Source organism: Bos grunniens, chromosome 9 (genome assembly GCF_055505025.1).
Source record: "Bos grunniens cultivar Pamir isolate PY7600 chromosome 9, Bosgru_T2T1.0, whole genome shotgun sequence".
NCBI classification, from domain to species: domain Eukaryota; kingdom Metazoa; phylum Chordata; class Mammalia; order Artiodactyla; family Bovidae; genus Bos; species Bos grunniens.
The window spans coordinates 70,452,531-70,477,681 of record NC_141173.1 but is presented as its reverse complement, the minus strand read 5'-3'; the positions used below and the strand labels follow the sequence as shown (position 1 = coordinate 70,477,681).

The window sequence follows — 25,151 nt, the reverse complement described above, 5'->3', positions numbered from 1 at the left end:
AAACAGATTGCCAGTCCAGGTTTGATGCATGAGACAGGGTGCTCAGGGCTGGTGCACTGGGATGACCCTGAGGGATGGGATGGGGAAGGAGGTGGGAGGCAGGGAACACATATACACCCATGGCTGATTCATGTCAATGTATAGCAAAAACCACTACAATATTGTAAAGTAATTGCTAAGTCACTTCAGTCGTGTCCAACTCTGTGTGACCCCATAGATGTCAGCCCACCAGGCTCCTCGGTCCCTGGGATTCTCCAGGCAAGAACATTGGAGTGGGTTGCCATTTCCTTCTCCAATGCATGAAAGTGAAAAGTGAAAGTGAAGTCGCTCAGTCGTGTCCGACTCTTAGCGACCCCATGGACTGCAGCCTACCAGGCTCCTCTGTCCATGGGATTTTCCAGACAAGAATACTGGAGTGGGGTGCCATTGCCTTCTCCGGTAAAGTAATTAGCCTCCAACTAAAATAAAAAAAAAAGAATGCCTCAGACTGGTGCATTGCAGTACAACAGGATGAAGGAATACAGTGACTAGATTAGGGGGCTGGGAGTTTTTTAAAGTAAAATGGTTAACAAAGTCTCCTTTGAAGAAGAAATGGTATTAGAGATCTGGAAGAAGTGAGAGTGAGCCATGCACAGGTCTGTGGAAAGTCATTTCTAGACAGAAAGAAAAGCAATGCACCTTGGAGTACATGTATCTTTTTGAGTTATGGTTTTCTCAGGATATATGCCCAGAAGTTGAATTGCTAAGTCATATGGTTATTTTTAGTTATTTTTAGTTTTTTAAGGAAACTAACAACCTAAATGCCTATCAACAGAGGAATGGATAAAGAAGATTTGTGGTTTATATGTACACACACACATACTGGAATATTACTCAGCCATAAAAAGGAATGAAAATGTGCCATTTGCAGAGACATGGATGGACCTAGAGACTGTCATACAGACTGAAACAAGTCAGAAAGAGAAAAACAAATAACATACAGTAATGCACATATGTGGAATCTAGGAAAGCGGTATAGATGATTTTATTTGCAAAGCAGAAATAGAGAAACACACATAAGGAACAAACATATGGATACCAAGGGGGAAGGGGGGGATGAATTGGGAGACTGGGTTTGACATGTATACTACATATAAAATGTATAACCAATGAGAACCTGCTGTATAGCACGGGTAACTCTACTTGGTGCTCTACGGTGGCCTAAATGGGAAGAAACTACAAAAAAGAGGGGATATATGTAAGCATTCACTTTGCTGTAAAGCAGAAACTAACACATCGTAAAGAAACTGTGCTTCACTAAAAATGTTAAAAAAAAAAAAGAAAGAAAGAAAGAAAGAAAAGCAGGTGATGAGGCTGAGCTGCTTTGTTTGAGTAACACCGAGAAGGCCAGGGAAGGGATCGAGGTGACGATGATATGAACCTTTAGATGAAGTAAGGACTTCGGCTCTGTTCTCAGCGTGATGGGTAAGGGATCAGCTCTGGCCCTCCAGAAGGAGAGTCGTTTGTGGGTAACAACCGCTGCTCATTGCGCAGCAGCTCACCTCCTCCCAACTGTGGAGACAGCAGTTAGTTACCATGCCTGGTTCCCCTGACTGTGTGTTTCTGCTTCACCCAGCCCAGATGTGGTGTCCCCGGATCCCATGCCTTGGAATCCTTCCAAGGCCTGATTTCTTTACAGCAGGGGTCTGAAGCAGCCTGATTGTTAAGTGAAACTTCCCTTTTACCTAACTGATTGGAGGGTTATTTAGCAGCTGGAAGCCTGAACAAAAATGTTGAGTCAGGCTTTGAATCCATTTTCTCGGAACCTAAAATGCTCCCAAATGAATGGATTATGAATTCAGGAGAGAGTAAGAGATAAAGCAAGTTGCTTCTGGGACAAGAAGCTATGATGTTCACAAGTTTGGCACTGTTGAGTCTAGAAACGGGCATGGAAAAGGCTACCACAGGCCGCAGTGGTAGTCTTGACTACAGTCTCAAGACAGTTAGTTCAAAAACCTCCTGACAGGACAGCTTAACCTGATCTGAAAGAGCTCAGAGGAAATAGTTTTCCATCATAAGTAATTAATCAAATTATGTGTACAAATAGGAAACTTGTATTAGTACATTTATATAGCATTCAATAAATATTCAATAAGCACTTACACATTCAGACACAAATCAATGAATTAGATAAGTGTTTGAGACCATTCCAGTTGCAGAAAAAATTACTGGAGAGAATCATACTTGTCTTATTTAGGTTGAATATCCAAGACAACAGATGCCAGGGTACAAAGTAAGGTCTGAAGCTATTGCACAAGATTTGAGGAAGGAAATTTCAAAGAGTGTGTTTTGAACACAAACTGAGGTTGGAGGCTAGAGAAGCCAGGAAGGTGGAGAGAATGTCTAGGGTCTGGTGGTTACCGGACTTGATAAGTGAAGTGAAGTTACTCAGTCATGTCCGACTCTCTGCGACCCCATGGACTGTAGCCCACCAGACTTCTCTGTCCTTGGGATTTTCCAGGCAAGAATACTGGAGTGGGTTGCCATTTCCTTCTCCAGGGGATCTTCCCAGCCCAGGGATTGACTCGATAGCCTATCCCTGAATAGAATGCTTGGGTCTCCCTGCCTCAAGTCTCTGGAACCTGGGTAGTTTGATGAGTATCCCCTGAATACCCAAGGACTGATGTCCAACACATATCAGATGAGTTTAAAAGGCAGAGGCGGGCTGGCCAGATGCTCTGATATTGGATCCAAATTTTGGATTTTCTGTATCAATGCCTTATAATAATGGCTACTATCTAGTCTAAGTCACCTAGATATATCAACTAATTTGGTCCTCAGAACAACCACATGAAGTAGTAATTATTAGGTTACTTTATTATACAAGTACAGGTATGTTCACAGGGGTCCACTCGTTCTTCTCAGTGGGAAAGGTGGCAATGGTGTGTCACACAAAAAGATTATTCCTCAGTGACTTTCCTTATTCATTGTGCAGTCTGTTTATTTTTCTTTCCTACTGACTCACCTCTACTGAGGAAGCATTTAAATTTTCATAGAAACAACTCTCTTTGAACTCAACTGTCATTAGTTTATATAATATTTAACTAAATCTTATATTATTAAAAGGACAAGTACAATAGGCTTAGTTTCAGGTTAGTAGTAAATACACCTGAATTATAATCACACGGCCAGACATATGGAAGCTGTGTGATTTTACCCGCTGAGTGTTTCAGTTCTGTGGGCATCCATCAGAAGGCTGAAGACAGGGCATGTTTCATCCAGAGGGTTGCAGTTCATCCAGCAAGTCAGTTTAGACGAAATCGTTGCAGTCATTTTTTCTTTTTGGAAATGTTATTACCCTTTTACCTATTCTCTTTCCATGTTTGGCCTACCTACAGGTGAGCTTCCTGAAACACTCCATCCCTCCAAGAATTTCACAGTATCTCTGGGGGGATAGTTTGTATTTTAATGAATGTCTTATCAGTTAACACACATATGTAACAGAACGCAAATCATGTATGTACAGCCTAATGGGTTATTATAAAATGAACACTTAGTGTAACCATATAAAAGAAAAAACATCATCAGACACCCTGTACCCCACATCACGACCCCTCCCTCTCCCCGTCAGGTAGGCATTATCCTTCTCTAGTATAATACTGAATCTATATAATGATCTCTTAATTAGTGTTTTTAAAATTTTGACTTAACAATTTCCTTTTGATTTTTTAAAATATAGTCTTCTGGTCCTCTACTGAAATTCTCCGTCATATCATGTAATTTCTAGAACTTATTGATCACAGCTATTTTTCATTCTGTGTCTGTAGACTCCATAATTCAGACCTTCTATGGGTCATTTCATGTTTTCTGGTTTTTCTCTTGGCATTTAGTCATTTCATCTTATTTCCTATATGCCCGATAACTTTTAAAATTTAATGTCAGATATTGGGTATGGGAAAAACCTGAGTAAAATGTAAGTTTCTCCATGGTGATTTTTCTTTCTGGCAAACAATTAGGGTAAAGATGGATCACCTTAATCTAATCATAAATTGAGTGAGTTTCAGTCATCACTGGGACTTCTGCATCTCCAGTTTCTCCTGCTCCCAGTGCATAGCGTTTCTAAAATCCTATCTGAAATCTAGTCCTCCTCAGTAGATTCAGAATCTATTTTTTTTAAACTCCCATCTCTTAAGACTGGTAGAAGTTCCCAGCTTCACAGTGATGCTCATGACTTGGCAAATGCTGTAAGTGGTAAAGCCGGGTGAATGTTGGAGTCAGACTATTGTGCTTTTCTTCTCTCTGAGATATTGGACCCCCTAAACTAAGATCATGGCATCTGGTCCCATCACTTCATGGCAAATAGATAAGGAAACAGTGGAAACAGTGTCAGACTTTATTTTGGGGGGCTCCAAAATCACTGCAGATTGTGATTGCAGCCATGAAATTAAAAAGATGCTTACTCCTTGAGTTATGACCAACCTAGATAGCATATTAAAAAGCAGAGACATTACTTTGCCAACAAAGGTCTGTCTAGTCAAGGCTGTGGTTTTTACAGTGGTCATGTATGGATGTGAGAGTTGGACTGTGAAGAAAGCTGAGTGCCGAAGAATTGAAGCTTTTGAACTGTGGTGTTGGAGAAGACTCTTGAAAGCCCCTTGGACTGCAAGGAGATCCAACCAGTTCATTCTAAAGGAGATCGGTCCTGGGTATTCATTGAAAAGACTAATGCTAAAGCAGAAACTCCAGTACTTTGGCCACCTCATGTCAAGGGTTGACTCATTGGAAAAGACCCTGATGCTGGGAGGGATTGGGGGCAGGAGGAGAAGGGGACGACAGAGGATGAGATGGCTGGATGGAATCACCGACTCGATGGACATGAGTTTGGGTAAACTCTAGGAGTTGAGGACGGACAGGGAGGCCTGGTGTGCTATGATTCATGGGGTCATAAAGAGTCAGACATGACTGAGAGACTGAACTGAACTGAACTGAAGCCAGAGCCACCTTGGTAGGTCTCTGACACTTTCAAGGAGGTATTTTGTGATACTTCATCCAGTGTTTCTAGTTGTTCTTAGGAAAAAAACAGACAAAACAATAAAAATAAGCCTCAATGATCTCCAAAAATTTTCTCAAAATCCAGGTTTTCTAGTGTTTAAAAACAGTTTTGTGTACTAAGTTATACTTACATTGAACCCTGACTCATCACATTGTGGTTCTGTCTTCACTGGATTTGTTTAAAAAAAAAACCAGCAAATACTCTATTATTGATAGCAGAAACCTTTATTTGGGAATTATTGTTTATTTTTCACAGTGGAATTCATTTCTAAATTGCTTGTTTCAGTGTAATGGCTGAAAAATGGTTAGATTTAAGTGTTAAAGGAATAGCAGGCGTCAGGATCTACTCCCAGTAAGGATGTGGAGTCCAGTCATTCCTTGTGCTTTTGCTGTTTTCCATTAGAAGCTTTACTAATATACTCTCTTGTGTGGGCCTTCAAGCGCTCTACTAGCTATGCCAGAACTTTAAACCAGGCGTTAGGAATGGCCTTGAATTGATCAAGTTCAAAGCAAAAAAATACCACCTCATTCAAAACTAACAAAGTGTCAGGAAAGTGCCTCACTGACCATATTTTTCCTGTGCTTTGCTTTTTCCTTTTTTTGTGCTTCTTATCTCTGTCAGCCAACTTTCTTTTAATTATTTGTTCCCACCAAAGTGACAGAATTGGGTTATTCCAAATTCTATGTAGCCGATAAAAAATCTCTTGTGCAAGCCTGAGAAGGAAAAGCCTTTGGATCCCAGGTGCTTTTAAGAGAACACAATTAACATTCAGGACTGTACTGAGCAAGACAGTGTGCCTCTTTCAGTGAGCAGAAAAATTAGGGCATTTATTTATAGCTCTTTGAAAAGAGCAGTGTCCATTTTTGCCAAAAAAGTTTCTCTATCCAACTTGACTTACTTTTCTTTTAGACCAGCACTCTTTTTAAATCACTATTGACTGCCAGTTAAGGCACACGTGTAAACTCAAATGTCAAATGATATGACAAAATTATTTTATGTAGCAATGAAGTAGAAGGATGATCTGTTTTATTTTATTCAGCATACTTTTACTGACTCCCTGTAATATTCAAGTCACTTTTCTAGAAGGGTCTGAAGGTTGCAAACATACATAAAACAGTTCTTCATCTCAAAGAACTTACAGTACAATAACAAGAGATATAATTGAAACATGTAGAAGCAAAGTGTTACTGTACACAGTGGAAATAGATATTTTTGTTTGCTAACAGAAATCAAGGATATAGGAAATAGAATTTGAGCTGGATTTAAAGAGTAGGTAGGATTTCACCAGGAGAAGGCAATGGCACCCATTCCAGTACTCTTGCCTGGAAAATCCTATGGAGAGAGGAGCCTGGTGTGCTGCAGTCCATGGGGTCGCTAAGAGTCAGACACTACTGAGCGACTTCCCTTTCACTTTCATGCATTGGAGAAGGAAATGGCAACCCACTCCAGTGTTCTTGCCTGGAGAATCCCAGGGACAGGGGAGCCTGGTGGGCTGCCGTCTATGGGGTCGCACAGAGTTGGACACGACTGAAGTGACTTAGCAGCTTAGCAGGATTTCACCAACCACATCTTCAGAGTCACTTTTCTTTTTAAAATTTCTTTTTCTATTCTTTTTTGAACTTTTTCCCCATTTAGATTATTCCAGAATACTAAGCAGAGTTCTCTATACAACAGGTCCTTGTTGATTAATTATTCAGAGTCACTTTTCCATGAAGCAGTCTCTAATGCATCCCTGAGGTACAATATTTGACCTGCCTTCACACACACACTCACACACACACACACACATACACACACACACTTCCTTTATCTTCCTTTATGCCCTTCTCTTCACTGAATATATTGTCTACTCTTAGGACCTATAGTTTGTATCATCTAACTATATTGTAAGCTTCTTAAGGGATCTCCAGGGCCTGACAAGTACTAGGACTATTCCAGCCCAGAACAAATATTCATAAACATCTGCTTAATTAATTAATTACCTGATTAGTTAGTTATTAGAGAGATTAAAAAGAGAGGGAAATACAGATTCTAGTTTCATAGTTTTTTCACAGGATGGGATCCCCAGAAAGCAGATTGTGGTTGCACATGGAATTCACCTGGGAAGTTTTTGTAAAAAAAAATAACAAATATTTTATTAAGAAAAATTTCAAACATTTATAAAGCAGACCAAATGGTAGAATGGATGTCCTTGTACTCATCAACCAGTTTCAACTGCTGCAGAAATACTTCAAAAGGGCATTTCTCAAATGTAGTTTTGCATTTTTATAGTTTTCTTTTTAAAATATGAGTCAATAAGTATTTATTGAGCATGTATTATGCAGAAATTTTAATTAAGTTTTCTGCTTCTCAATTTTTGAAAATTATTAAAATTTCTTATGAGTTTTGCATGACTGCTTAAGTGTTTCAGCAATATTATGGCTTTGGCATCTTATCAGATTCAAGGATAAAAGAACTCAATTTTCATTTTGTTATTTCATTCATACTCTCAAGCAACAAGAAGATAAAAAACAGAGCCATATGATGAACAAAACAAAAAGGTAAGATGATTTACACTCTACAGCTGTATCATAGACTAGTATAAAGCTTGAAATCTGTAAGGTTCTCAGAAATTTAAAATATTCTTGAAAATGGCATATTTTTTCAACCCAAACATCATTGCATAATTCATACTCCAAGGGTTTTGAAACCTTTAGGTGAAAATAGTTTGATGACAGATATTCCATTAGGGTGTGAAGCGTTTTTTGGTGCAAATCCTTCCGTTTTGAAATGCTGTCAATAATACTATTATCTGCTTCACATGAAGGTGGTTTTAGATCTAAAAAAACAACTAAGGTGGGGGAGGTGAAGGGGACAGAGAGGCAGATGTACTACTTTTATCTCCCTTTTCAAAGCTGAAAGCAGATGAAAATAGCAGTTAAAAGGTGACTTCTTTAGAATCTACAGTTAATTGGGAAAAATAATGGCTTGAAATAAGAATTGGTTATCCTCAAGTCACCATCAGCTGTAGAGTAGAAGATAAAGTAGTATAAAGAGTAGAGTACAAAGTAACATATACAGGAATCTCTCTTGGATCACATCTTATAAGTTTAGTCAGTGAACTACTTCTTCAAATTAGAAGAAAAGAGATTGCATGGGTGCAGGGATGGCTTCACTGGGAGGTTAATGAAACTTACACAGCAGCATCCCTCACTTGGTGAGCCCTTTCCAGCATCCTGGGGGAGACCTTAGCAAAGTATTAATTAGACATATGCTTTGCAACATTAAGCTACTTTAATTATAATTGCTTCAGATTAAATTATCTCTTTCCATTCTGACATCCCCTTTGTTTTTTTAAATAAATTTATTTATTTTAATTGGAGGTTAATTACTTTACAATATTGTATTGGTTTTGCCATACATCAACATGAATCCGCCACAGGTATACACGTGTTCCCCATCCTGAACCCCCCTTCCCCCTCCCTCCCTGTACCATCCCTCTGGGTCGTCCCAGTGCACCAGCCCCAAGCAATCAGTACCACGCATCAAACCTGGACTGGCGATTCGTTTCATATATGATATTATACATGTTTCAATGCCATTCTCCCAAATCATCCCACCCTCTCCCTCTCCCACAGAGTCCAAAAGACTGTTCTATACATCAGTGTCTCTTTTGCTGTCTCGCATACAGTGTTATCGTTACCATCTTTCTAAATTCCATATATATGTGTTAGGATACTGTATTGGTGTTTACTATTAGGATGTCATTTACAAGCTCAAGAGGTTAAGACCAGAACTCGATATATTTTTGCTGGGCATTATTCAACCTACTAACATTATCATGATGGTTTGATAATCAAGTGTTTTGATAATCAGCATTCACTAGTTAAGATGTCAGTAATGCTTGAAATGGGAAATGAATGTAAGATATGTGAGGCTTGGACATGTCATCACTGTGGAGGGACCCTGTGCACCTATGAGGTGGAGGTACATCCTGTCTTTACCAGGTGACTGACTCCTTCAGGGGCTCAGACTTGTCTCTGTCCTCTGTCCTCCATTTAGTGGCCCTAGAAATACTTTGCCTGGAATGAAGCTTCAAGGTCTTCCCAAGAAGTTACTGTCTCTAATGCCCATGACATACATTCTTATGCGTGCGTGCTAGGTTGCTTCAGTCGTGTCCGACTCTTTGTGACCCCATGGACTGCAGCCCTTCAAGCTCCTCTCCATGGGATTCCCCAGGCAAGAATACTGGAGTGGGTTGCCGTTTCCTTCTTCAGGGAACATTCTTGTAACACCTGCTAAAAGAATAAGATCATGCACTGTTATTTTTAGTTATAATTGTAGGATTTCGTGATCAGCATCGAATATGAAAGTGTACATATATGTTTTCTGTTTGGATGTTTGTGACTATTTGTTTCTTACTTTCTTGTTCAGTGTTCATTGAATGAAGTTCAATTTACAAAACTTTTCAGCAGCCTAAAAGTATATTGTGTGTTTATAATTGGTTTAGAAATCATATTGACAGATGGCTAATATAATATTGCAGTTATGTTTGTCTACCCTAGAAAAATATTAGGAATCATCTGTGTTTATACAAAGCTATTACAGTTTAAAGTCATATAAGCACCTCACAAGTGGCCTGTAAATGTCTGTGTACTGTCATTATTGATTATTTACTTTGTGTGGGTCATGGAGAAAATGTTTAAAACTCAGCCAATTTCCTTTGGCACAGGATTTTTATTAAATCATTCTCCATGAAAAGAAGGATGCTAAGGACAATTTTGATATTAGCCTAAAAGAGGATACAAATAAAATATGAAACTGTCTTTCGGGGCTTTACAGTTCAACATAACTTATTTGAAAGCAATAAATAAATACTTTGCAACATTTCTCAAAGTGTTTCTTGAAAGATTAATTTTATGGTTGGTAATAAGTAGAATGTGGAAACAGAGTTCTGTGACCAAGTATAAATGGAAAACACTAAATTGGACAACCTTTTTGGTAAGGGTTTCATCTCAGACTTGAGTATAAAAATATACATTGTGAGTCTCCAAGAAGATAATGGCAGAGCATGAAGTAGTTTCCCCAAATTATATCAAAGTGAACTTCTCAGTGAACTAGTGTGCCACAGAATACACTGGGAAATGCTGACATTTTTACCAGTCAGCTAATCAAGATTCCCCCATTGAAGCTGGAGATGGTTCATTTCCTGAACTTGATGTCCTCCGGTGCTTTGCTAGGGAGGAGGAAGTGAGGAACAGCCTCTGAGAACATCCTCTAAGATGCAGCCAGAGACTCCCATCTCCCAGATGATTAACTGGGGCTTTTATCCAAGTGTGTTCAGCTCATAAATGGAGAGTCCGTTCCACCCACGTCAGTCTGCTTTGAAACTCTTAATTATCCTACCTTCTACTGCTTTTTGAAATGGTAAAAATAGTATCATTATTATTTACTGTCCTGAAAATTTTCTGGTAGGTTTCAGGGAGAGTTTAAAGTGAATTCTTCAAACTGGAGACTTAAGAATGGAGCTTTTACCATTTTAATAGCATTGGATTGCTTTACAGAAAACAGTTTTTCCTCTGATATTTAAAGAAGCTTTTCTCCCTTTTATTAACAATTAGATATAGATTTTTTAATCAGTCTCATTTTCTTTCCTTCCCTTTCTCTAAGTTATATTAGCATTGGCCCTTAATTTCAATCACTCTAAGTGACCAAACCAAATGTTACCGACAAAATGGCAGAGGGGAGGGGAAAGAGGATATATGAATGAAGAAAATCTGTTTATAGCAAGAACAGTAAGGAAAAATTGCTGCTGCTGCTACTGCTAAGTCTCTTCAGTCGTGTCCAACTCTGTGTGACCCCAGAGATGCCAGCCCACCAGGCTCCCCCATCCCTGGGATTCTCCAGGCAAGAACGCTGGAGTGGGTTGCCATTTCCTTCTCCAATGCATGACAGTGAAAAGTGAAAGTGAAGTCGCTCAGTCGTGTCTGACTCTAGCGACTCCATGGACTGCAGCCTACCAGGCTCCTCCATCCATGGGATTTTCCATGCCTTTAAGCTAGTGTTATACCCACAATCATAACGTTTAAGGAACTGAGAAGATCCAAATGTAATAATTAATATTAACAGTGTGGGTATCAATTTCATAGGCTATAAACTGAAGTGCTTAGGAAATATAACTCCAATTCTTTGTAACTGGACATAATTCTCTTCTTGGCCTCCATTACTGCTAGATGGTGGAAAACTTAACCTGGTCATTTCTGCATAAGTCAGTTTCAGTAACTTCATAGCAACATGGTAGTTCCCCATCCCTTCATTTACAACAAATGGACAGAACCTTGTCAAAATCAACTTTTAAGAAAGCTCCATGCTGGCCAAAATCTGGCACATCCCAGTTTGTGTTCAGCCTCCCAGGGAGCAGTTTGCCACCCTGGTCATCATTTTTGAGGGTTTGAAGTTGAGTCTCCCAGCTGCCCCCACCCCCAGTCACACACACAGACACACAGAAACCACAAATCCAACAGAGAGTGTCTGGCTCCAGATGACAAGCTCTTTTCTGCTACATTTTGCAACTCTCATCAGCTAGCTGTCTTCTATCCCTCCACCTCCCATTAAAATGAACCTCTCTGTGTCTCTTTCTTTCCCTAGATTCCAGTGTGTGTTGCCATAGACATAACTAATGGTGTTCTTTGTTTCAAATGAAATATTTCAGTCCACAAGAAACAAGTTTATTTTGAGCCCCTCCATGTGCTGAGTTCTAATGTGATATGGTTCTTGACTTTAAATAAAACAGTACATGTAAAACAGTTTTGGCAAATTGTAAAGCAGCTAAAATTACTTGTCTTCGCTGAGTTGTAGCCATATTTTTCAAGGAATAAATAGTCTATTACAGTATGTGTCAGGATTAAATTTTGTGCAGCAGTTTCTTCCAGCCCTGCCTCTCACTCCACAGTCAAGGAAAGACAATCTCACCCTGTATCACCACTCTAATCTTTACTCTCTGCTCTCTACTCTTTGGGTTTCTCCCATTCCCTTGCATGAATATTGCCAGAGTCTCTGATTTGAGGAGCACCCTCCCATCCCTTTTTTGAAGAGGGGACAGGTGTAGGGTGGAAAGAAAGGTAATATTTTCATTCACTTCACTTCCCTGCCGTAAGTGAACTCTCATCACTACCAACCATCAATATTTTTACTGGTCCTTGGTTACTTATCTTGTCCATCTCCTCTAGAAACTTTTTAGAGCTTTGCCACTTTCTTTAAGCCCTTTGTTCAGTGTTCCCCCAGCTTACTGTCATGCTAAGTCGCTTCAGTAATGTCCAACTCTTTGCGACTCTATGGACTGTAACCCACCAGGCTCCTCTGTCCATGGGATTCTCCAGGCAAGAGTACTCAAGTGGGTTGCCATGCCCTTCTCCAGGGAATCTTCGCAACCCAGGAATTGAACCCAAGTCTCTTAAGTCTTCTGCATTGGCAGGTGGGTTCTTTACCACTAGCTCCACCGCAGATGATAACTGAGGCCACTAGGCATGGTCTGTTTCAACATCCTGCCCTTTTAACCTACAAGTGTGTGTACATCTTTAGTTCTTCCATCACCTTTACATCTACTCACTCCCAAATCCTGCCAATTTTACAAATCCCCCCACCTCTTCCTCCCCACTGCTATCCCCTTAGTTCAGACTCTCATCATCTCTCCTAAATGACCATTCTGCCTTCTCTGTTTTCTTTTTCAAGTACATCCTTGCTACAGCAGCCCAATTAATGCATCCAAAAGAGATATAACATCATCATTCTTAAAATAAAAGTTCCTTTCTCACCCACCTCTCCAGACACATTTTTCACTTTTACTTTGGAATATGGAAATGATCCTAGTTATACACCCTGAGGTACACAAGGCAAACCCTATGACTTTTTCATGTGGTTCCATCTCCTCAAGACGTTGTTGCCTGACTTTTAACCTGATTAACTTTTAATCCTCCTCTACATTAAAGCACAGAATCATTTCTGGGAAGAGTTTCTTGAATCCTCAAACTGTCTTGGGTACTCCCTGCTATTTCTACATTTCCCTATGCAGACCTGGACCTCTATTACTGCTTCACAATGTTGTAATATAATTACCAGTTTGCCTACCTGATTCCCTCACTTAGACAAAGAACTCCAAAGGATAGCAACTGTGTCTGTTTCGTCTTTCCCGTTACCCAGCACATTGCTGGAAAATAAATAGATAAGTAGCTGGAAGTTGGGAATCTCACATTCTGTTGCAGGCTGATGAGGAAGCTCTTGGGGGGTCAGGGGAGGTTTCTTAATCCTTCAAATAACACTACACAACCTAATTTTTGATCCTTCCTACTAAGAACAGATAGTGAACAATTCAATTACATTTTAAGTTATCTCAAAGGCACAGTGTGGAAATGAACACATACTGATAAACTTCTGTTTGGTGATGAACATCTTTTTCTTCAATGAACATCAAAAACAAACACCTCTCCCCCTTCTGAATAGTAATATTCTGCTCCTTTTAGAAACGCCCTTCTCTTAGTAGGGCAGCTTCATTACTAGAACAAGGTCATCCACAACCCAAGGACAGATTCAAAGCATAATGCACAGGAGGGCAGCACAATTCATGCCTACAGGTTGCAGGGAGATGAGATTATACAGAACCAGAGTTTGTTAAAATACCCACACACAGTTTTAATATTTAGAAGACGTAAAATACAATCAGGAAAAATATCCATGTATTGTGCATTCCGAATAAGTATCCTGAAATATTCTGTACTATATAAACATTCTTGAGGAAGAAAAATAACCCTTTGAAGATGAATTGCCTTATCCTAGTATATGCCTTATTTTTCATGATCTTAATAGAAATGGATGTTAGTGACCTACACAAAACATTCTGAAAGGGTGGTCCAGAGCTGTTCTTTTGGCCAGCATGGTATACTCACTTAATTTTTAACAGTTGTAAAATATAACATAAGCATCATAAAAATGCATAATACATGGAAACATAGTTCAATGAATAATCATAAATTACAGACCTCTGCAACCATCTCCCAGGTCGAGAAACAGAACATCAGCATCTCCGTGTCTATTATAAGAGGAACTATACCCTCCCCAAATTCTTATGTTGAAGCCCTAAGCCCTAATACTTTATAATGTGAGTGTATTTGGAGATCGGGACTTTAAAGAGAGAATTCGGGTTAAAGGAGGTTATTAGGGTGGTGCCCTAACCCAGTATGACTGATATCCTTATAAGAGAGATTCTGGAGGTACAGCGAGAGCACACACACTCAGGAATAGAGGAAAAGCCACGTGAGGACACAGGGAAGACAGCCATCTGCAGCCAAGCAGAGATGCCTCAGAAGAAACCAAACTTGCCAACAACTTCAATCTTGGACTTCCAGCCTCCAGAATTGTGTGAAAATTAATTTCTGCTTTTTAAGCCACCCAATCTGTGGTATTTCTTTATGGTAGTCCAAGCAAGCTAACACAGCACCATCAGAAGGACCCTTGTGGCCCTTTCAAATGACAACAGCCTCCCTCCCCTGCTTCAGACATGGTCACTGATTTTTTTAAGCTTTTTTTCATATTTGGGTATTTATATTGTAATATATAGATCTGAGCCATACATATACATGTGATATGTATGTACATACACATACACATATATGTATATGTACATATATGTGTACATGGACACATACATATATGTGTAAGTGTACATGTATACGTGTGATATGTCACTAATTTGATTTATCATCATCAGTAAACATGTCGTTAATTTTTATTGCACTTATGTTTGCATCCAAAAAAATCACACCTGTGCTCGTATCCAAAAAGTATATATATAGCTTAGCTTTGCTAGTATTTCCATGTTTTTTATTAATTTGAATGTGAATGCCCTTAGGCAAAGCATCCACCCACTAACTCACAGCATCCGATATTTCCTCTTTATCTTCCCCTGAGTTGTTCTTGGACATGTGTGTCTCCCACTCCTTGGCCTCATGCCCAGCCACCTGGAATGTGCCTCTTTTAATGGCCAATTATCAACTCAAGAATGACAGAGCCAATGATTCTAACAATCACACTCCTTCATTCCCACCTGTTACAAATACTAAATGTCAACTTTGGGGTTTTGAATTACAGTTGAAATCATTTTGAGAATTTCATGACATCTATTGAAATAAGCAATGTCACCCTGAGTGTCACAATCTGAGACAGAAAATCACTAGTTTAGCCAGGGCAATCTTTATTTAAAGACACAACAACACCCAAACCCTTTCTTTGCCCATAACACTCAAGGTTCCAAAGGAAAAAAGATGAACAGTCAAGTGAAACTACATCAGGAAGACTTTATTTACAAAGAAACTCACTACAGAAGCAGGAGAACCATGAGGAATAGTGCAGGAACCTAGGAACAGAGGGAGAGTGATGACAGAAGCCAGAAAGGGGAGATTGTCAGGAAGAGAAGTCCTTGAGAATGACCTTTGTTAAGAGTCCCAGCCAGCCTGAGGCGACTGCTCAGGAAGGGAGCCAGAGAAGTAACAACCTGTGCTCTCTTTTCTCCCTCTGACCACCTTCCTGGCTCCCCATTGACTTCACCAACCCAGAAAAAGAGTCGGACACGACTGAGTGACTAACACTTTCACTTTTTCTGGAAGTTTGGGATGACCAGATAATAATAACCATGGGGGAAAAAAAAGCCAGGTCTCTTCAGTATTTAGATACAGTGTGCTTTTTAGATATCTAGCTACTGATTAGATTGTATGACATTTGAGTTTACTAATTTTAACACTCCAGACACTCCACTGTCAAATGCCAAAAATGATTAGGAGTAGGATAGACAACGACCATCTGGAAGGGCTCATATGCTTTTTAGGAAAGTGAGGGTGACCTGTACTCACATTTGGAACCAAAATTAGCTAATTTTCAAGCATATGTCTCTTCTTAAAAAATATACACATACATATCAAATGCCTTTGCTAACAGAATGGCATAATAGTATCTCATCACGTTTAATACAAAGGTCACCTTTATTTCTAGGTGATTTTTATTACAATGAAATATACATTAAATATGTAATTTAATTAAATGTGAAAAAATATAATTTATAATATACAGTACTTTAATCCTATTTGTAAATGTGGAACTGGATATGAAGAAGGTCCATCTTGAAATCCAGCCAAAAGATTTTAGCTATTGAAATACCAGAGTAATCACCCAATAATCTAGAGGCATAAAATACCAAAGCAAGTGATGAATTAATCTCCTATCTGTCCTCAGAGACAGTTGACATTTGTAATCCAACTCCAGTACTCTTGCCTGGAAAATCCCATGGATGGAGGAGCCTGGTGGGCTGCAGTCCATGGGGTGGCGAAGTCAGACATGACTGAGCGACTTCCCTTTCACTTTTCACTTTCATGTATTGGAGAAGGAAATGGCAAGCCACTCCAGTGTTCTTGCTTGGAGAATCCCAGGGACGGGGGAGCCTGGTGGGCTGCCATCTAGGGGTCACACAGAGTCGGACACGACTGAAGTGACTTAGTAGTAGTAGAAGAAAAAGAAAAAAATGACTCAACAAAGAATGAGATGTGATACACAGAGTTCAGTTTGTTAAACAATAAACCAAACCCTTGGAAGAGTTGGGGTTGGGTCCCAAATTTACCTTCTTCCTTAAGTTAGACTACTTGTAAATAGTTAATGGGATGTAAAATGATTCAGCCACTGTGGAAACAGTATGGCAGTTCCTCAAAAAGTTAAACATAGAATTATTACATGACCCTGCAATTCCATTCCCAGAAATATAATCAGAAGAATTGAAAATAGGGATTCCAAAAGATACATGTAAACCAGTGCTCACAGCAGAATTCTTCACAGTCGCCAACAGGTGGAAACAATCTAAGAGTCTAGCAATGGACAGACGGATAAAAAAAGTTAAGTATATACCCACAAGGAAATATTATTCAGCAAGAAAAGGACTGAAGCCATGATATGTGCTACAACATGCATAAACTTTGAAAACATAAGGCTAAGTGAATTAATCCAAATGTAAAAGGACAAACATTGTCCTTATATGAAATATCTAGTATAAACAAAGTCATGGAGACAGCAGGTAAATTAGAGGTTACCAAGGGTTAGAGGGAAAGAGATGGGGAGCTATTAACCAATGGATACAGAGTTTCTGTGTGGGATACCTAAAGGGTTTTAGAAATACATAGTTGTGATGGTCATACAACATGATCAATGCACTAATACCACTAATTGTACATGTAAAGTGACTGAAAGTCTCACAGATATTTTTATTTTTCAGTAACTCAGTCATGTTCAACTCTTTGCGACCTCATGGACTGCAGCACATGAGGCTTCCCTGTCTATCACCAATTCCTGGAGTTTACCCAAACTCATGTCCATTGAGTTGGTAATGCCATCTAACTATCTCATCCTCTGTCATCCCCTTCTCCTCCTGCCCTCAACCCTTCCCAACATCAGGGTCTTTTCAAATGAGTTAGCTCTTCCCATCAGGTGGCCAAAGTATTGGAGTTTCAGCTTCAACATCAGTCCCTCCAATTAACACTCAGGACTGATTTCCTTTGGGTTGGACTGGTTGGATCTCCTTGCAGTCCAAGGGACTCTCAAGAGTCTTCTCCAACACCACAGTTGAAAAGCATCAATTCTTCAGCACTCAGCTTTCCTTATAGTCCAACTCTCACATCCATACATGAGTACTAGAAAAATCATAAGCTTGACTAGACAGACCTTTGTTGATAAAGTAATGTCTCTGCTTTTGAATATGCTATCTAGGTTGGTCATAACTTTCCTTCCAAGCAGTAAGCGTCTTTTAATTTCATGGCTGTAATCACCATCTGCAGTGATTTTGGAGCCCCCAAAATAAAGTCTCTCACTGTTTCCACTGTTTCCCCATCTATTTGCCATGAAGTGATGAAACCGGATGCCATGATCTTAGTTTTCTGAATGTTGAGCTTTAAGCCAACTTTTTCACTCTCCTCTTTCACTTTCATCAAGAGGCTCTTTAGTTCTTCTTCACTTTCTGCCATAAGGGTGGTGTCATCTGCATATCTGAGGTTATTGCTATTTCTTCCAGCAATCTTGATTCCAGCTTGTGCTTCTTCCAGTCCAGCGTTTCTCATGATGTACTCTGCATGTAAGTTAAATAAATAGGGTGACGATATACAGCCTTGACGTACTCCTTTTCCTATTTGGAACCAGTCTGTTGTTCCATGTCCAGTTCTAACTGTTGCTTCCTGACCTGCATACAGGTTTCTCAAGAGGCAGGTCAGGTGATCTGGTAGTCCCATCTCTTTCAGAATTTTCCACAGTTTATTGTGATCCACACAGTCAAAGGCTTTGGCATAGTCAATAAAGCAGAAATAGATGTTTTTCTGGAACTCTCTTGCTTTTTCAATGATCCAGTGGATGTTGGCAATTTGATCTCTGGTTCCTCTGCCTTTTCTAAAACCAGCTGGAACATCTGGAAGTTCACGGTTCATGTATTGCTAAAGCCTGGCTTTTGAGCATTCCTTTACTAGCGTGTGAGATGAGTACAATTGTGTGGTAGTTTGAGCATTCTTTGGCATTGCCTTTCTTTGGGATTGGAATGAAAACTGACCTTTTCCAGACCTTTTCCACTGCTGAGTTTTCCAAATTTGCTGGCATACTGAATGTGGCACTTTCACAGCATCATCTTTTAGGATTTGAAATAGCTCAACCTGAATTCCATCATCTCTACTAGCTTTGTTCATCATGATGCTTCTTAAGGCCCACTTGCCTTTGAATCCCAGGATGTCTGGCTCTAAGTGAGTGATCACACCGTCATGACTATCTGGGTCATGAAGATCTTTTTTGTACAGTTCTTCTGTGTATTCTTGCCACCTCTTCTTAATATCTTCTGCTTCTGTTAGGTCCATACCATTTCTGTCCTTTATCAAGCCCATCTTTGCATGAAATGTTCCCTTGGTATCTCTAATTTTCTTGAAGAAATCTCTAGTCTTTCCTAATCTATTGTTTTCCTCTATTTCTTTGCACTGATCACTGAGAAAGGCTTTCTTATCTCTCCTTGCTATTCTTTGGAACACTGCATTCAAATGGGTATATCTTTCCTTTTCTTCTTTATTTTTCGCTTCTCTTCTTTTCAAAGCTATTTGTAAGGCCTCCTCAGACAGCCATTTTGTTTTTTTGCATTTCTTTTTCTTGGGGATGATTGTAATCCCTGTCTCCTATACAATGTCATGGAGCTCCGTCCATAGGTCATCAGGCACTCTGTCTATTAGATCTAGTCCCTTAAATCTATTTCTCACTTCCACTGTATAATCATAAGGGATTTGACTTAGGTCATACCTGAATGGTCTAGTGGTTTTCCCCACTTCCTTCAATTTCAGTCTGAATTTGGCAATAAGGAGTTCATGATCTGAGCCACAGTCAGTTCCCAGTCTTGTTTTTGCTGACTGTATATAGCTTCTCCATCTTTGGCTGCAAAGAATATAATCAATATGATTTTGGTGTTGACCATCTGGTGATGTCCATGTGTAGTGTCTTCTCTTGTGCTGTTGGAAGAGGGTGTTTGCTATGACCAGTGTGTTCTTTTGGCAAAACTCTATTAGCCATTGCCCTACTTCATTCTGTACTCCAAGAGCTTCCCTGATGCCTTAGTTATCAATCAGGGGATGTTAATATATCATTAGAACATTAAAGAGAGTTGATAAATAGATTATTCTTTAGTATTACTAAATTAAATTCTTCCAGCCTTTTCTTCGGAGAAGGCAGTGGCACCCCACTCCAGTACTCTTGCCTGGAAAATCCCATGGACGGAGGAGCCTCATGGGCTGCAGTCTATGGGGTCAATAAGAGTCGGACACGACTGAGCAACTTCACTTTCACTTTTCACTTTTATGCATTGGAGAAGGAAATGGCAACCCACTCCAGTGTTCTTGCCTGGAGAATCCCAGGGACGGGGGAGCCTGGTGGGCTGCCATCTCTGGGGTCACACAGAGTCGGACACGACTGAAGCGACTTAGTAGCAGCAGCAGCAGCAGCAGCAGCTTTTCTTGCTAAGACCCTAAAGTAAGGGTGTTTTTTAAAGGGCTAAACAGAACAATAATTTCTGGATTACTGATACCCAAGTGGGAAATGAAGACAGAGGCCAAGTTGCCTTGTCAGAGGTGATGAAGATTTCCACCCCTATCTGATTGGAGGAAGCATCACATCCTTCTTTCTCTGGCTGAGCCCTAAATTGGTTTCCCTCTCCCACTCTGCAGTATAATTATCAAGAATCATAGCTTTCATTTTGTTAATAAGCAGACTTTTGTCAAAGGTTTTAAAATAGTAACTACTGATGTTTCTAATTTAAAAAATAACACATTTTTATTATAATGATTTTAGAAAAAAATACAGACAAGTTCAAGGAAGGAAAAATAAATTACCCATAATTTTACCATCCAGATAGAATTATGATTAGTAGTGTGATGTTTCTGCTTAATGTGAGACTTACTTGATTAATTTTAGTCAAAAACCATAGTGCCCAACTTTTCTACATTATGAAACAAACAGTTTTGCACTGGAAAAGTACAATATACATAGAGCAATCTTCTCATATGAAAATTGTCCCCATTACCATTTTTATGTGTTCTAACCCAATCAGCCAAAGGCTGCTAACAGATAGAGCTGTAGTCTGAAAAGTCACATCTGTTGACTTTTTTTTTTAACAGTAAGGGAGACCACAAACCACAGGAACCATGGGGGTGACTCACCGAGGAAAGAAAGAAATGGGATTTAAGAGAAGCAATGCTTTGATAGGCTCAGAGAAAAGCAGAGCTGTGGATGAAAGAGTCAACATGAAGTCTGGTCTGCAAAGTAGACCCAGAGTCCTTTTTCCTTGAAAACCACAAAGTGAAGATAGATGTGAAATGATGTGTCCAGAAATCCCTTATCTGAAACAACACATGGGTTGGACGTCAAGGCTGCTTCTATGGGTCAAAGGACGGAAATCTTTCCAGCTAGGAGAATGGGGCACTTCATTGTCATTCTTACGATTTCAAAGAGCAAATTTTCTGACCGTCTAGACATTAGAAAGCAAGATTTTTCAGTAAGTCAGTAAGTGTCCCTTGAAGAAGGAGCTGTTAAGACATTTATAGCTGCAGCATAGCCTTGGGAGAAACGTTTTCTGTTAACTTAGCTGCTGTTTTGATCTTGATCTGTATCTGTCATTCCATTCCACCTGGATGAGTACCTTCTCAGTGAGAGCTCATTTTTGTTTTTTCAGGAGTTTTTCTCTGTTTTTTTTTAATGCCTGAGTTTTTGGTCTAAATTGTGGCAATTTTGTGTATCCACTTGTGGATCAATGATTTTATTCTTAATACTATTTTATTAGGCTTTTTATTTAGTTACCTAGTCTTTAATACACATGATTTTAATAGCTAAATGCTGGCCCTCTTATAAGTGGACCAAAGATCACTTACCGAATCCAAGTTGGTTATTGCCAATTTTTAATTCAATCATCAATCCCTAATTTCATTTCAAGTTACATTGTGACAGACATCTGCATGAATATAACTTGATGCAAGCAATTACTGGGTCTGTTTTTCTAATATTTATTATTTATCTTTTATTGGCTGCACCAGATCATCATTGCAGTGTGCAGGATATTTAGTTGCAGCGTGCAAACTCTTAGTGGCCTCATGTGGGATCTAGTTCCCTGACCAGGGATAGAACCCCAGGCCCTTTCACTGGGAGTGTGGAGTCCCTCATGTGGGATCTAGTTCCCTGACCAGGGATAGAACCCCAGGCCCTTTCACTGGGAGTGTGGAGTCCCTCATGTGGGATTTAGTTCCCTGACCAGGGATAGAACCCCAGGCCCTTTCACTGGGAGTGTGGAGTCCCTCATGTGGGATCTAGTTCCCTGACCAGGGATAGAACCCCAGGCCATTTCACTGGGAGTGTGGAGTCTTAGTCACTAGATCACCAGGAAAGTCTCTACTGGGCCTAAATTTAATTTGCATTTTGTGTATTATTAGTTAAAGTTTTCCTATATTGATCACTAATTCCAGTTGACTCTTCTATTTTTTCAGAAACTTTTCCTCAATGAAGTATTAAGGAGCTTAGAGTGTTTCCCATCAAAACATATTAACTCTTTACATTGTGAAAATACTATGTATTCACATACTAATTTACTCTGTGTGGTAATAGATGTTAACTAGACTTATTGTGGTGATCATTTTATAATATTTGAATCATTATGCTATACATCTGAAATGAATATGTTTGTATCTCAACTTCTTAAAAGTTAAAATATTGATTCTTCGTCATGTTAGCAGCAATTATATTGTTTCTTGCATATAGTTTACAACAAGTCTTTGTGAGGCTGTTCTTTTGCTCTTCTGAAATTCTTAATTACCCCAGAACCTAAAGTTGGCAACCAGAAATCTAGATCATCGGGTTTCAGTATTCACCTACTGATGGAAACTGGTTTGTCATGATGGTTGCTGAGTTTGACATCTATAATCTGTTACAAATTAGAAATACAGCTTTTGATCATTGTTTCTTTAAAAAATAAATTCTAACAAATTCAAAGTTCTTCTATAATATTGTTCCTCATCTTCGAGTGTTCTTTCTTAAGAGCAATCAATGAGCAGAGTTCCAGTTAAGTCACATGGTGACAGGATATAGCCAGTAAAATCAAAGCCACGAAAACCAATGGACGTGGTAACTGTGAAATACTGTAGTGTTTTTCCATATGCAATTCATGTTTTGTATGTATCTCAGACAAAGAAGGGAAGAAAGACTGAGTTAAATCATAATATATCCTAAGGCTGGATCAATGAGTAACTCAGGAAAAGAAGGCTTAACACAGAAACACTTGCTACAATTTAAAATAGCCATTCTGATCCCTTTTTGTCTCCTATGTGCTTTATTTTGTATGTGTGTCTTAAGTCGCTTCAGTCATGTCCAGCTCTTTATGACCCCATGGACTGTAGCCCACCAGGCTCCTCTGTCCATGGTATTCTCCAGGCAAGAATACTGGAGTGGGTTGCCATTTCCTCCTCCAGGGGATCTTCCTGACTCAGGGACTGAACCTGCATTTCTTGTCTCCAGGCACTGGCACGCGGATTCTTTACCACTGCGCCACATGGGAAGCAGTGCTTTATTTTAGGTGTGGGATAATATCATTCCCACATTGCTCTTGGGGCCACAGTTAATTTGAATAGTTACCTCAGTGATTTCTTTAAAGCCTGTGTCATTGTAGTTGTCACAGTGATTTTAATTTGTCCTTTCCCCAAATTTCTCTGTTCCCTCCATTCTTATCACTGCTAACTGAATATACAAAGTTCAAGAACTTGAAATATCTCGAACATCTTATCTCCATTTTTTAATGCCCTTGATTCATTTAATCGCTTAATAATTGATGGGGTAAAAACGGCCTTGGTTGAAAATTCACTTTGGAAAACCACATGGCTTAATAAAGGTGAGGGCTGAGTTGTGGAAAGGGCTAAACGTTTGTGCTAAACTTCAATATTTCTCTTATTTCATGCCAAACTTGAGACTACACTGTGCAAACAGTGCAGATAAACTGTGTTTGCAGAATGGCTGATAACCTTGCAAATCTGGGATCACTGCAAGCGTGATAAAGAAACAAATGTGAGGAGTGTTTGGCTGGGGTGGGCAGGGTGGGCAGTGAGGCTTCTCAGTCTATATCTAGGGACTTATGGGGTGTCAAAGCCATTCTTCAGCCCTCCCTCCCAACTTCAACCTTTTTATACAGATGGAAGAAGCTTAATGCAACCATCTGGAGTGGTCTTGAAAAAGGAGGGAGCAAAGACATCATGAAGAAACAAAATAAGTAGTGTAAGTCTGTAAAAGATGCAGGAGGAGGTTTGTTCTAACTGCCTCCTTTGTTGACTTCGTGGGATACCACTTGGCCTGCCACCTCTGCCTGAGTCTTCTTGTAACTTCTGTACAAGTAAGAAGCCCTAGAAATTACATTTAAATTGCTTTTACAGATTAATTATGTAAGTGGTGGGTTCACTTGCATTGTTTTTCTTTAATTTCACGGATCTATTTGAAGTCATGGTAATGATGACTACTAGGTATTAGTCAAGAATAATGATAATCTTCTATTTTAAGAAAATTAAAAAGACAGTCACATGCAGAATTAAGAACTGTTAGCATTTACTCATATTTGCTTTTCTATCTCATCAGAGGAAGAAAATATCACAATGTAGTTGAAATTTCCTTAACACCAACTTCCAGTCTCATTTCCTTTCTCTTCCCCAGAGGCAACTATTACATTTTCATTTCATCTCTATGTATATTAGCATCTCTCTATTTTGGAGAGATATTTACATACCTTTGTGTGACAGAGTCTTTCTAATTTACATAAATAGTAATAGATAGATATACCTGGGCAAAAACATTAGGTTTTTAAAAATTTATCCAAGTAAAATGAGCTATTTAATAGATATTATGTATTAAATCTTATCTCTTTTAACTGCTATGTGGTATTCAGTTGTACGAATCTTTAATTTATGTATTTCTCTTTGACATATTTTGAGTGTCAGATTCTTGTTATTATGAGAAATCCTCAAATAAATATCCTTGTATATGCTTCCTTTGCTTGCATGCAAAAGATATTTTACAGAGTACGCAGGAAGTGAGTTATTAGGTTGTAGATGAATACATTTTCAAATTTACTCAATATAAACAAATTTAGCTTCATAGGAATTATACAATTAAGTTCTACTAGTGATTGTAAATTCCTATTTCTCCTCATTTTGACTAATATTCAATACTGTCATACTTCATAATCTTTGTCAATCTGAGGCAAACTGTATTATTTGAATGTGCCCTTCCCTACTTGGGCTTCCCTGATAGCTCAGCTGGTAAAGAATCCACCTGCAATGCAGGAGACCCCAGTTGGATTCCTAGGTTGGGAAGATCTGCTGGAGAAAGGATAGGCTACCCACTGCAGTATTCTTGGGCTTCCCTGGTGGCTCAGCTAGTAAAGAATCTGCCTGCAATTCGGGAGACCTGGGCTCTATCCCTGGGTTGGGAAGATCCCCTGGAGAAGGGAAAGGCTACCCACTCCAGCATTCTGGCCTAGAGAATTCCATGGACAACAGCCCATGGGGTCACA

At 39.3% G+C, this 25,151-nt stretch overlaps 1 long non-coding RNA gene across 3 annotated transcripts in view; it reads left to right on the top strand.

The window, feature by feature from the left end:
* Nucleotides 1-25,151, top strand: part of LOC147366106 (uncharacterized) — a 48,959-nt gene that overhangs the window by 4,096 nt on the left and 19,712 nt on the right. Inside the window, exon 3 of one of the 3 annotated variants that reach the window (XR_015132389.1) lies at nt 7,526-7,572. The exons of the other annotated variants lie outside the window; for them this stretch is intronic. This is a non-coding gene — a long non-coding RNA (uncharacterized LOC147366106). The remainder of the gene's footprint in view (nt 1-7,525; nt 7,573-25,151) is intronic. 3 annotated transcript variants of the gene reach the window in all.